The sequence below is a fragment of the Chinchilla lanigera genome, unplaced genomic scaffold, assembly GCF_000276665.1.
Source record: "Chinchilla lanigera isolate Chin_1 unplaced genomic scaffold, ChiLan1.0 scaffold00006, whole genome shotgun sequence".
NCBI lineage: Eukaryota > Metazoa > Chordata > Mammalia > Rodentia > Chinchillidae > Chinchilla > Chinchilla lanigera.
The window spans coordinates 3,133,253-3,144,095 of NW_004955407.1; the positions used below are offsets into that span (position 1 = coordinate 3,133,253).

General features: G+C 36.9%; 1 long non-coding RNA gene across 1 annotated transcript; it reads left to right on the top strand.

Annotated features, from left to right (window-relative positions):
* The first annotated feature begins 7,663 nt into the window (after positions 1 to 7,663).
* On the top strand, positions 7,664 to 10,315 carry LOC102014532. The gene is made up of 3 exons (XR_001231684.1): positions 7,664 to 7,874; positions 8,552 to 8,775; positions 9,963 to 10,315. It is a non-coding gene; the product is annotated as an uncharacterized LOC102014532 (long non-coding RNA).
* Positions 10,316 to 10,843: the final 528 nt, after the last annotated feature.

Sequence of the window (10,843 nt, forward strand, 5' to 3'; positions counted from 1 at the left end):
AAACTAGCCTTTCTTTCTTGCTTTGAATATGTAAAACATATACTGGATGTAATTTTTTAAAAATGTAATGATAGAATCGTTTTTTAACTTAAAACGAGAAGGGTAACCCAGAGACCTGCAGAAACACCAGCAATACAATAGGACCCTGAATAAGGTTCACATGATGGACAGGTAGAACTAGAGGTGTGGAAATGTCCCATGCAACATTGAATCCAGGACTCAGCAACCTGCCCCATCAGAGAAATCCAGGTGACTGGCCCCTCTCCCTGCATCAGTGGGACCAGATGACTAGGGGAATGCCAGCCACACAGTAAGACCACTGGCTAGGGAGCTCATGACGGACAGTGAGACAAGTGAGGTGGAAAAGTCCAAAATACGAGCCAATAGGTGGTAAGTGAGATAAACCAGGGCTGTGCTTAGGGACAAAGACACAGTAAATAGAAGCAGGTGGGTGGGGCTGGCCCCCTTATTTTTTAATTTAATTTAATTTTATCTTTTATTTTTGTTTGTATCTTTCTTTTCCTTATCTTTTTCTTTTTCTAGTATTTTTCACCTTCTTTTCTCATTTTTTTTTTCATTTTTTCTCTATTTTCTAAATGGCTGGGGAGAACTTCAGCCACAGAAAACCAATCCTATCCTGAAAACCCAGAGATCAAGTACAAATAATCCCTCAAATTCTCCTTCATTCTTTATTTTCTACCCCCTCTATAGTTTTCCAAACATTACATGATCATCCTTTGTCCTTCACCCTTGCTTCTACTTCCTCTCTAGTTATCTTTGTTTCATACACCATCTTCCCTAAATTTCCCCATCACAGGGTAAAACCACTGTACAAAAGGGTAACACTTTGTGTACAAACTCTTAATTTATGATTGGTTCTACTATAGAACTCTAGATTTTACTCCTATGATCTAAATACAAAATCAAATGTGTTTGATGCTATTGTTACTGCTAATTGTACTACTTTAGCTAGGATGTCATATCTGTTGTAATTAGCTGTTCTCCCTTCTGCAACAATACTGGGAAGTTCTGGAGTAATAAACTCGTGATATCCCTATACCAAAAGAATGGGGACTGGGCCACACAGATATCAACATCCCACTCTTACTTAATTGAGAAGCTAGGATCTTCAGACAGAGATAAATCAAGAACCTCTTACACACAGAAAACATCCCTGAAGAACAGCTTTTTCTAGAGAGGCTTTGATACTAGAGATATAGCTATGTACTACAAAAACCCACAAGGATCAGCACAGAAAAAAAAAATAAAATTTTTAAATAGAAAATGACAAGATGAAGAAATAAAATGCAATCTCAGACCTCCATCCCACCCATAACAAGTCAAGGAGATATTGACATAGAAAAAATTTGAAGACACACACCTGCAATTTCTGAAATGATAGCAACTGAAGTAAAGAAACATCCATGAGGCTACAAAGGAAATCAGATGAGAAATAATCTCTCAGGAAAAAAGAAATGACAATCATAATGAATTTCTCAGCATATCTAGAAAAGACAGAGATAAAAATAGAGGGGCATAGTAAAATGATGGAAACTTTGAATGAACAATCTAAGAAAGAAAAAACACACAAAACAATTCAAAGAGATAGCCAGGAAATTAAAACTCCATAGAAAGCCCACAAAACTGCTTGAAGAAAATTGAAAATAGACTTTCAGACCTTGAAGACAAGGTTAAGGCTAATGATCATGAAAGGAAAGAACTCTTAAAAACAACAAGGAACCAGGAAATAACAATTCAACAGTTGCACAATGATGCAAACAAAACCAATATGACTGATAGGTGTCAGAAAGAGTCAAGAAAGAGTCAATGCAGATGACATAAAAAGACTATTTGCAGAAGTAAGATCAGAAAATTGCCCAATCATGGAAATAGAAACTGACATAAAGTTAGTGAGGCACACAGAACTCCAAACAACCATGACTAAAATGAATTTCACCCAGACATATAGTAATCAAGATTCCAGAAATTCAGCAATAAAACAGAAGACTAAAAACTGTTAGAGAAATGAAACAGATCACCTATAAAGAAAAAACAATTAGAATCATGGTGAACTTCTCAGAACAAACACTTAAGTCAAGAAGAGCTTGGAGTGAAGTATTTCAGGTCCTGAAAGAAAACAACTTCCAACCAAGATTGATGTATCCAACAAAAGTATCCTTCAAAATTAATGGAGAGGGTCAGGTGTTTACCTCAGTGGTGCAGCAGCTGCCAGACAAGCAGGAGGTCCTGAGTTTGATTCCTGGTACCAAAAAAAAAAAATTAATGGAAAAACAAAGTACTTCTATAACAGAGAACAACTGAAGAAATTAAAGACCACTAAACCAACTTTACACCAGGTACCAAAATATATTATAGATAGAGATAAAAATAACCAAAATTACAAGAACAAGATTAAAACAAAACTACCAGGCAGGGCAAGCAATTAAACAGGTAAGAAATGCATGGAACCAACAGCATGAAAAAATATTACAAAAGATAAGCCAATGCATAGCAGTTATAACCATCAAAGTAAATGGCCTCAATTCACCAATAAAAAGAAACAGACTGGCAGAATGGATCAAGAAAAAGATCCAAAAACATGATATACAAGAAACACATTTAACTCAAAAGGAAAATCATAGACTGAAAGCCAAAGGATGGAAAACAATACTCCATGCAAAAGGAACTCAAAAAATATTGGGAAGCTATTCTGTTTGTAGACAATGTGAATTTCAAACCAAGAATGATCAAAAGAGAAAAAGAAGGTCAATATTTCTTGTTAGGGAAAAACTGCAAGAGTAATAGATAACATTCATAAATATACATGTACCAGATATGGGAGCACTCAATTATATAAGAAAAATATTAATAAACATGGAAAATCAAATAAACAATAATATAGTTGTAACAGGGACCTCAATACCTCACTGACACAAAAAGATAGATCAACTAGATAAAAAAAATCAGCAAAGAAATAACAGAACTAAACCAAGTTTGTGAACAAATGGACTTAGTAGGCCTTTACAGAGTGTTTCACTCAATGACAGCAGGATATATATTTTTCTCAGCTACACTTGTGACATTCTCTAAAATACACCATATACTAGCCCACAGAACATGCTTAAGTAACTGCAAAGGAAATGAAATTATCTCATACATATTTTCTGACCATAGTGCAATGAAATTGGAAATTAATGATAAAAGAAACCAAAAAACTCCATAGACATATGCAAATTAAATAACAACCTCCAAAACAAACAGTGGGTCACAGATGAAATTAAAGAAGAAACTAACCAATATCTACAATCAAACAAAAATGCAAATACAAGATATTGCAACCAATGGGATGCAATGAAAGTAGTCCTAAGAGGGAAATTTACAGCAGTGAATTCTCAAATCAGGAAAAGAGAATGAGCACAATTAAACAACTTAATGTTGCACCTCGAGCTTCTAGGAAAAAGAGCAATTCAAGCCCAAAACCCATACAAGGGAGGCAGTTATAAAGATAAGAGTAGAAATTAATGCAAGAGAGACTAAGAAAGCAATATAGAGAATTAATGAATCAGAGAGTTGGTTCTTTGAAAGAATAAATAAAATTGAAAAACCCCTAGGCAATCTTATCTAAAAGGAAAGAAAAAACTCAAATTCATTCAATAAGGAATGAAAAGAATGAAATCACCACAGATCCTGTAGAAATTCAGATCATCAGTACCTACTTGGAAAATCTTCACTCTCATAGGATGGAAAACACAGAGGAAATGGTCAGATTCCTAGATACATATGAATTATCAAAGCTGAAAAAAGAAGATACCAAAATCCTGAATAACTCAATATCAGTCAATGAAATTGAAAATGTAATAAAAAAACTTACCAACAAAGAAAACCCAGGTCCTGATAGATTCACAGCTGAATTCTACAAGAAATTTAGAGATGTAATGCCAATTCTTCTCAAACTCTTTATGGAAATTGAAAAGGATGAAATACTCCCTATCTCTTTGCTGGAAGCAAGCATTACTCTGATACCAAAACCAGACAAAGATCTCATCAAATTAGAAGACTACAGGCCAATCTCCCTAATAAACATATAGATGCAAAAATCCTCAATAAAATACTAGCAAACAGAACGCATCAAATCATCAAGAAGATAATACACAATGACCAAGTGGAATCACCCCAGGGTTATAGGGTTGGTTCAACATGCAAATCAATAAATGTAATGCAGCATATCAATAGGGCCAAAGACAAAAATTACATGATCACCTCAACAGATGCCAAAAAAGGTTTGATAAAGTCCAGCACTCATTCATGATAAAAAAAATACAGAAAATTTGAATAAATGGTCTTTACATCAATCTGACAGAAGCCCTCCATGACAAACCAACAGCCAACATCATATCAAATGAACAAAATCTGAATGCTGTCACTCTAAAATCAGATACAAGACAAGGATGTCCACTGTCAACATTCCTATTCAATATAGTTCTTGAAATATTAGCCAGAGAAGAAATAAAAGGAATAAGGATAGGAAAGAAAGAAGTGAAATTATCATTATTTGCAGATGACATGATACATAAAAAAAGTCCACCAGAAGACTTATAGATTTATGAAGCAAATTCAGTAGTACAGCTGTATAAAAAGTCAACACTCAAAAATCAATAGCATTCCTGTACACAAGCAACAAACTCACTGACAGAGAAATTAGGGAAACATCACCTTTCACAATAGCATCAAAAAAATGAAATGCATAGAAATCAATCTAACAAAGGAAGTAAAAGATCTGTACATTGAAAATTACAGTTTTCTGAAAAAGGAGATTGAAGAGGCTATCATAAAATGGAAACATAACCCTTGCCCACAGATCAGAAGATTCAACATTGTGAAAATGACATAATCCAAAAATTGTTGTACAGATTTAATGCAACCCCAATCAAAATACCATTAACATGTCTCAAAGACCTACAGAAAACATTCCTAAAATTCAGCTGGAACCAGAAGAGACCCAGAATAGCAAGGGCAATCCTGGGCAACAAAGGCAAGGCAGGAGGCATCAAAATCCCTGACTTGAAATTTTACTACAAAGCCACTGTGATAAAATCAGCATGGTACTGGCACAGAAACAGACCTGAGGATCAGTGGAACAGATTAGAAGATGCCTACACAGCTACAAATACACTCAATCACCTTATCTTTGACAAAGGGGCGAAACATGTTCACTGGAAGAAAGATAGCCTCTTTAATAAATGGTTCTGGGAAAACTGGCTCTGCACATGCCAAAGACTAAAACTAGACCCATGTCTATCACCATGCACTAAACTAAAGTCAAAATGGATCAAAGGTCTAAATATTAAAACAGAAACACTAAATCTACTGGAAGAGAAAGTAGGAAGAAATCTTGAAGACATTGGGGTAGGCAGAGAGCACATGAGCAAAACCCAAACTGCAAGGAAGTCAACAAACTCCAGTCAACAACTGGGATCTCATCTGATTAAAAAGCTTTTGCATATCAAAGGAAATTACCAACAGAGTGAAAAAGACAACTCACAGAGTGGGAAAATATTTTAGCCAACAGTCCCTCAGACAAAGGACTTATTTGTAGAACACAGAAAGAACTGAAAAAATTCAGACCCCCCAAATTCAAAGACCCAATCCAAAGATGGGTAGCTGAGATGAATACACACTTTTCAGAGGAAGAAGTACAAATGTTAAATAAATATATGAAAAAATGTTCAACATCATTGGTCATTCAAGAGACACAAATTAAAACAACACTGAGATCCCATCTCACCCCAGAAAGAATGGCTGTCATCAAGAAACCAACCAATAACAAATGCAGAAGTGGCTGTAAGGAAAAGGGAACCTTCCTCCGCTGTTGGTAGGAGTGTAGACTGGTGTAACCACCATGGAAATCAGTGTGGAGACTACTCAAAAAGCTAGGGCTAGAGGTCCCATTCAGCCCAGCTATCCCCTTCTGGGCATTTTCCCAGAAGAATTAAAACCATCATACCACAGCAATATATGTGTATTCATGTATATAGCAGAACAATTTGTAATAGTTAAATCTTGGAAATAGTCCAAATGCCCATCAACCAAGGAATGGATAAAAAGATGGGGTATTTCTGTACAGTGGAGTTCTACTCAACTATAAAGAAGGGTAAACCTGAGACTTTTATAGGTAAATGGATGCAACTTGAAACCATATTCATAGTGAAATAAATCAGTCTCATATGTGTAAAGTTCACATTGTGTCCCTAGTGTAAGAAGCTGAAAGAGTAATTAAGATCCAAATGTACAACAGATACTGGGAAATGGAAGAAACTTTTTAAAAAGAAAGAGAAACTAGGATAGAGGAAAGTAGAAAAGGAGAAAGAGAAAAAGAAATTATATATATATTATATATATCTATATATATTGAGATAGCTATACTACTAATTTCTATTAGTTCATTGAAAGAAAGGTTTGTGCTGATATCGTTTGACCAATTTTTCATGCCTACATCTTGTCATCTGAGCAATTACTTTGAAGATAACAGTAAGCAATGCACTAACCATTGTTACTCTCCTACTATCTTGTTTTGAAATTTTGTATCATATTGTTTTTTCTCTTTAAAATAAAAAAAATTTGTTTCCAATAAAAAAGTAACAGTACATCAAAACTCCTCCATGGTGCAGTTCTTGAAGAAAGCTAAAATTACACCTGGACACAGTGGCTCATGATTATAATTGCAGCACACTTTGGAGGCTGAGGTAGCAGGATGGCAAATTCAAGCCCAGCTTCAGCAACTTAGTGACTCAGAGAAATTCGATCTCAAAATATATTTTTTTAAAAAATTGGGGATGTAGCTAAGTGCAAAGGCTGTGGGTTCAATCCCCAGTACCACCAAAAAAAAAAAAAATGAGAAAGCTAAGATAATCACTCCCCAATGGAGTTAGTCATGCTAAAGCTCCACACCACCAAACCAAGATTTGTGTTGCTTACTTGTAAGATCTAACCTGAGAAATCAGGAGAAACTCTTCCTTCATAGGAAAGTAAGAAAAAAGTTAAATTCACAGCAACTGATTCAAAGGGGCTCAGCAAATGTGAACTTGTTCAATAAGGGTTTCTCTACTTTAACCCATACAAGAAAATCAGCCTGATGACAACCACTGCCTAATCTTCCCTACAAAAACCCAATGTCTGCCATACCCAGGGGAGTTCCTCCTGAGGCCCACACTGGATGCTTTCTGGTTCATGAATCACTCAGTGGGATCCTTATAAACCTATAAACCAATTATTTATTTATAGTCAATTTATTGAAATTTTACTTTTTGACCAGAATAAAAATACATTTGCACAGCAATTTACAATCCTTTTGCATATATCTTAGTTGAATGTAATGCTATCTTTGAATTAATAACTGTTGGGTGTCTGTCAGATGCCAGGCACCAGTCTGAGCATATGGAGGAAAATGTTTTCTACTTTCTGAAGTTTTAATAATTGAATCTATGAAATAAACTGACAATAGACAGATTAATAGTTTAATAAAAGAAAAAAATTAATTACATCAATTTACACAGATGTTCCCCAAAATATAACTTGAAAAGGAATTGGAATGCTAGTTTTCACAGCATCCTGAGCCATAGAAAAGAATAGGCGCTTGAGGCATCTGAGAGAAGGTGGCGGCTGACAAGTCCCAGGAAGATGGTGGGGGAACTCCACGGTGCACAGCCATTTTCTCACGTGCAGATAGAATGTTCAGGAAATACAGTTTGTCTCAGAGGAGCCCATGTGGAGAACAGGTGGTATTCTCTGACAAAGTCTGTCTCGGTATGGTGTCTCCACTCCTGTGAGTTAATCTTACTTGGTTGATGGGATTCCCAGAGAAGGAGCAATGACAGGTAAGGGAACATTCCTTCATTTTCTGTTCTTCATATGTTCTCAAATGGAAGTAATCAGCACACAAAAGGGGCACACTTGGGGTGATACTCCCCGAGCTCGTGGGTCTGTAAGACAGAGGAGCAACCCAGTTGAGGAGGCAGCACTGGCCAGTCATGACATAGTCAGAGATGACCATAGGAGCAGAGGATGCACAAACTTCTGGCTCTTCACCTCTTACTCAGCAAAAGCACGTTTTCTGTTCTCCCCTAGGGGAGTCAGAGACTTAACTGTTGTCTTAGATAAAAATCCCAATCCTTCACTTGGTCTTAAAAATGTCCAAAAGATGGAAAGTAGAACAAAGCTTGAGCTTCATTTTGTGAAACTCTGAGTCAAATCATTTGCAGCACATTTTCAGGAATATTAGTCATTTAGGGAGTATCTGTTATCTGTAAATCTGCTTAGCCTGGCTGAGTGGGGCAAACCCATGGCACATGTGCGGCAGCAGGACGGAGCATCCTCTCTATCGGCGTGCGAGCCATGTCCCAGCACCCGAACATCAAATAACAGTTATTCTTTCTAACTGAAGCCTCAGTATCCAGGTTTAACTGCAGCGCTGGCACTTCACAATAAATGACTGAGCTTGGGGTTGTAGGTCGGGCACTTCCTCATCACTGGGTCTCACTCTTCTCCTTTCCAGATTGAGAGCACCTGTGCTCAGAAGTTTCAGAGTCCTAAGCCGACGATCAGCTTGGTCACATTGGGTTTTAGCAGAGCCTCATGGTAACCGGAATCATCCCTTAGGTCGTGAGGACGCTTCCCATGGGATCCAGATTGTCTCTTCAGTCACGAGGATTCCTCCCATAGAAACCGAATCACGCATCAAGTTATAGAGATTCAAGCTGAGCTAAGAAAGCAGAACTGGTAATAATCGATAACTGATAATAACTGATAGCTAATAATAATTGACCTGACCTTGTGCCATCTCAGCTAGTCCTTTAGCTGGTCTCCTGCTTTTAAGAGTGGGCCAATCTGAACCCCGATATCTCCATGTTCATCCTCCAGCTAATCGAGCTGGAGTCCTTTATTGTTGAAGTCCTTTACTTTTTTTCTCTTTCCAATTGCTTTCCAATTGCAGCTTTTTCTGTAAATTAATGGTTTCATTTGCATTTCAATTATCATTAAACCAAGGACCTATCCTACCCAGTGACAATATCACTATTCTTTAAAGAATAAGGAAGGGCTCCCAGAAAGATTAAGCAATCTGACAAGATTACTGATTTTTCTCATCCATTATAAAACCAAAAGTAACACTTCTGGCTGCAGAAAATCTGCTTTTACTAGAAACTAAATTTTCATGCAGATTTCTGTCCTTGGCATAAAAACATCTTTATACCACAGGCAAATGAAAACAAATTTCCAGTTCTAAATTGGCAAGCTTCTATCTGTGTCATGTTTGGGTACTTTAGGGTGTGAAGTAGCTGTGGGAAGTGACAGTTTTATCCCTGAACTGGATTTGTTAATCCAAAACTATTCTGATGTCCACGACCTATTCAGCGACTCACTGGCCTATCAGTCTACTGTAGAAATAAAAGCTACATTTACTTTTCTTTCTTCAATCTCCCTGTTCTTAATTGCCATATTGACAAAAAAGAAACAGTTGTTTACCTTCCATTCCCTGGAGCACCAGCCATATTAATCCTTTAAACATAGTTTCTTCAGCTCCAGAAGCAGGTAGCATGTAAAGTAGTAAGAGACTCCCTTAGAAGACAACAAACACAAGATTCCTAGACACTGGCTTTGCAGGGGGTGCCCTGCGGGTCTTCGCTTTTCAGTTTGGACACAGGAGGGGTGGGCTGGTGGGAAGCGGAGAATAACTGAGGCTGGATTAGGAGCCGGCCGGGTAGACCACTGGCTGCGCTGTCAGTCTGTAAGAGAAAGCCTGGTAAATACGGTTGATCTTCTCCCCTTAGGCCATTTTTCCTTTTTTCTTGATAAGAGGATACTAATTTTGTTCTCAACAGCAATTTATCTCACCTAAGTGATGATCCTGATTTGTCCGAACTGATCTTGATACCACATTCTTCTTGACCAGATGTTTTCATTCTTAGCCTCCCTTGTAGCTACAGATGGCTTTTGGCACAATTCTGGGATGACTAAGAAAGAAGTGAAATGTTAGAATAAGCCTGGCTGGCACTACCCATTCTTCTTCCTTCTGATGTGCAATACCTGCTATGATGCTTGGCCCCCACCAGGAGGGGAAGAGAAAGACATTCCAGAAGAAAAAAGAACTAAATGTCAAATAGACATGACCGGGGTAAAGAGAATAGGGATGAGCTCCAGGACAAAGGAGAAGGTATCAAAGGCCACCAACTATGAAAGAACAAGCTGGAAGAACAACTGTGTACAAACAGGACAAATTATAAAGCGTGAGGCTTTTAGTGACAAGCAATAAACTGGAGAGATAACGATCAGATCATGCTTTTCTGTTTGTTTTTCTGATCTTTAGTTACAATTCACTACTCACTGTTTAATTATTAAAGGGTACTTTCTCAAATGGATGACATATTGGGATTTGTCTGATAAACTTTTTAAATGCTATATTGCTGACACTTTGAAATTATTTTCCAATTATTTAAAAATAACAAAATATCAGAATTGAAAGGGAATTGACTAATATAAATAGTAGCAAGTTATACATTCCATTATTTAGAAAAGAACATATAATTAGTAAAGGACAAGCAAAGTAGTTATTTAATAAGTTTTGATAGAAAAAAGGAAAATTTTACTTCTAGTCATAAAACAAAAGTATTCTTCTTTTATGGGAGGGGGGAATCCAAGGGCATTCATCCTCACAAAATCAAAATCCACCTCAATCGACTCCACAGGGTAGAATTCATGAATTAGGCCCTCAATAAAGGTGGAAAAGAGCAATTATGAAGCAGGTGATGAGATGCTTTCCTTAGAAATAATTAAGAAAATAAATATAATG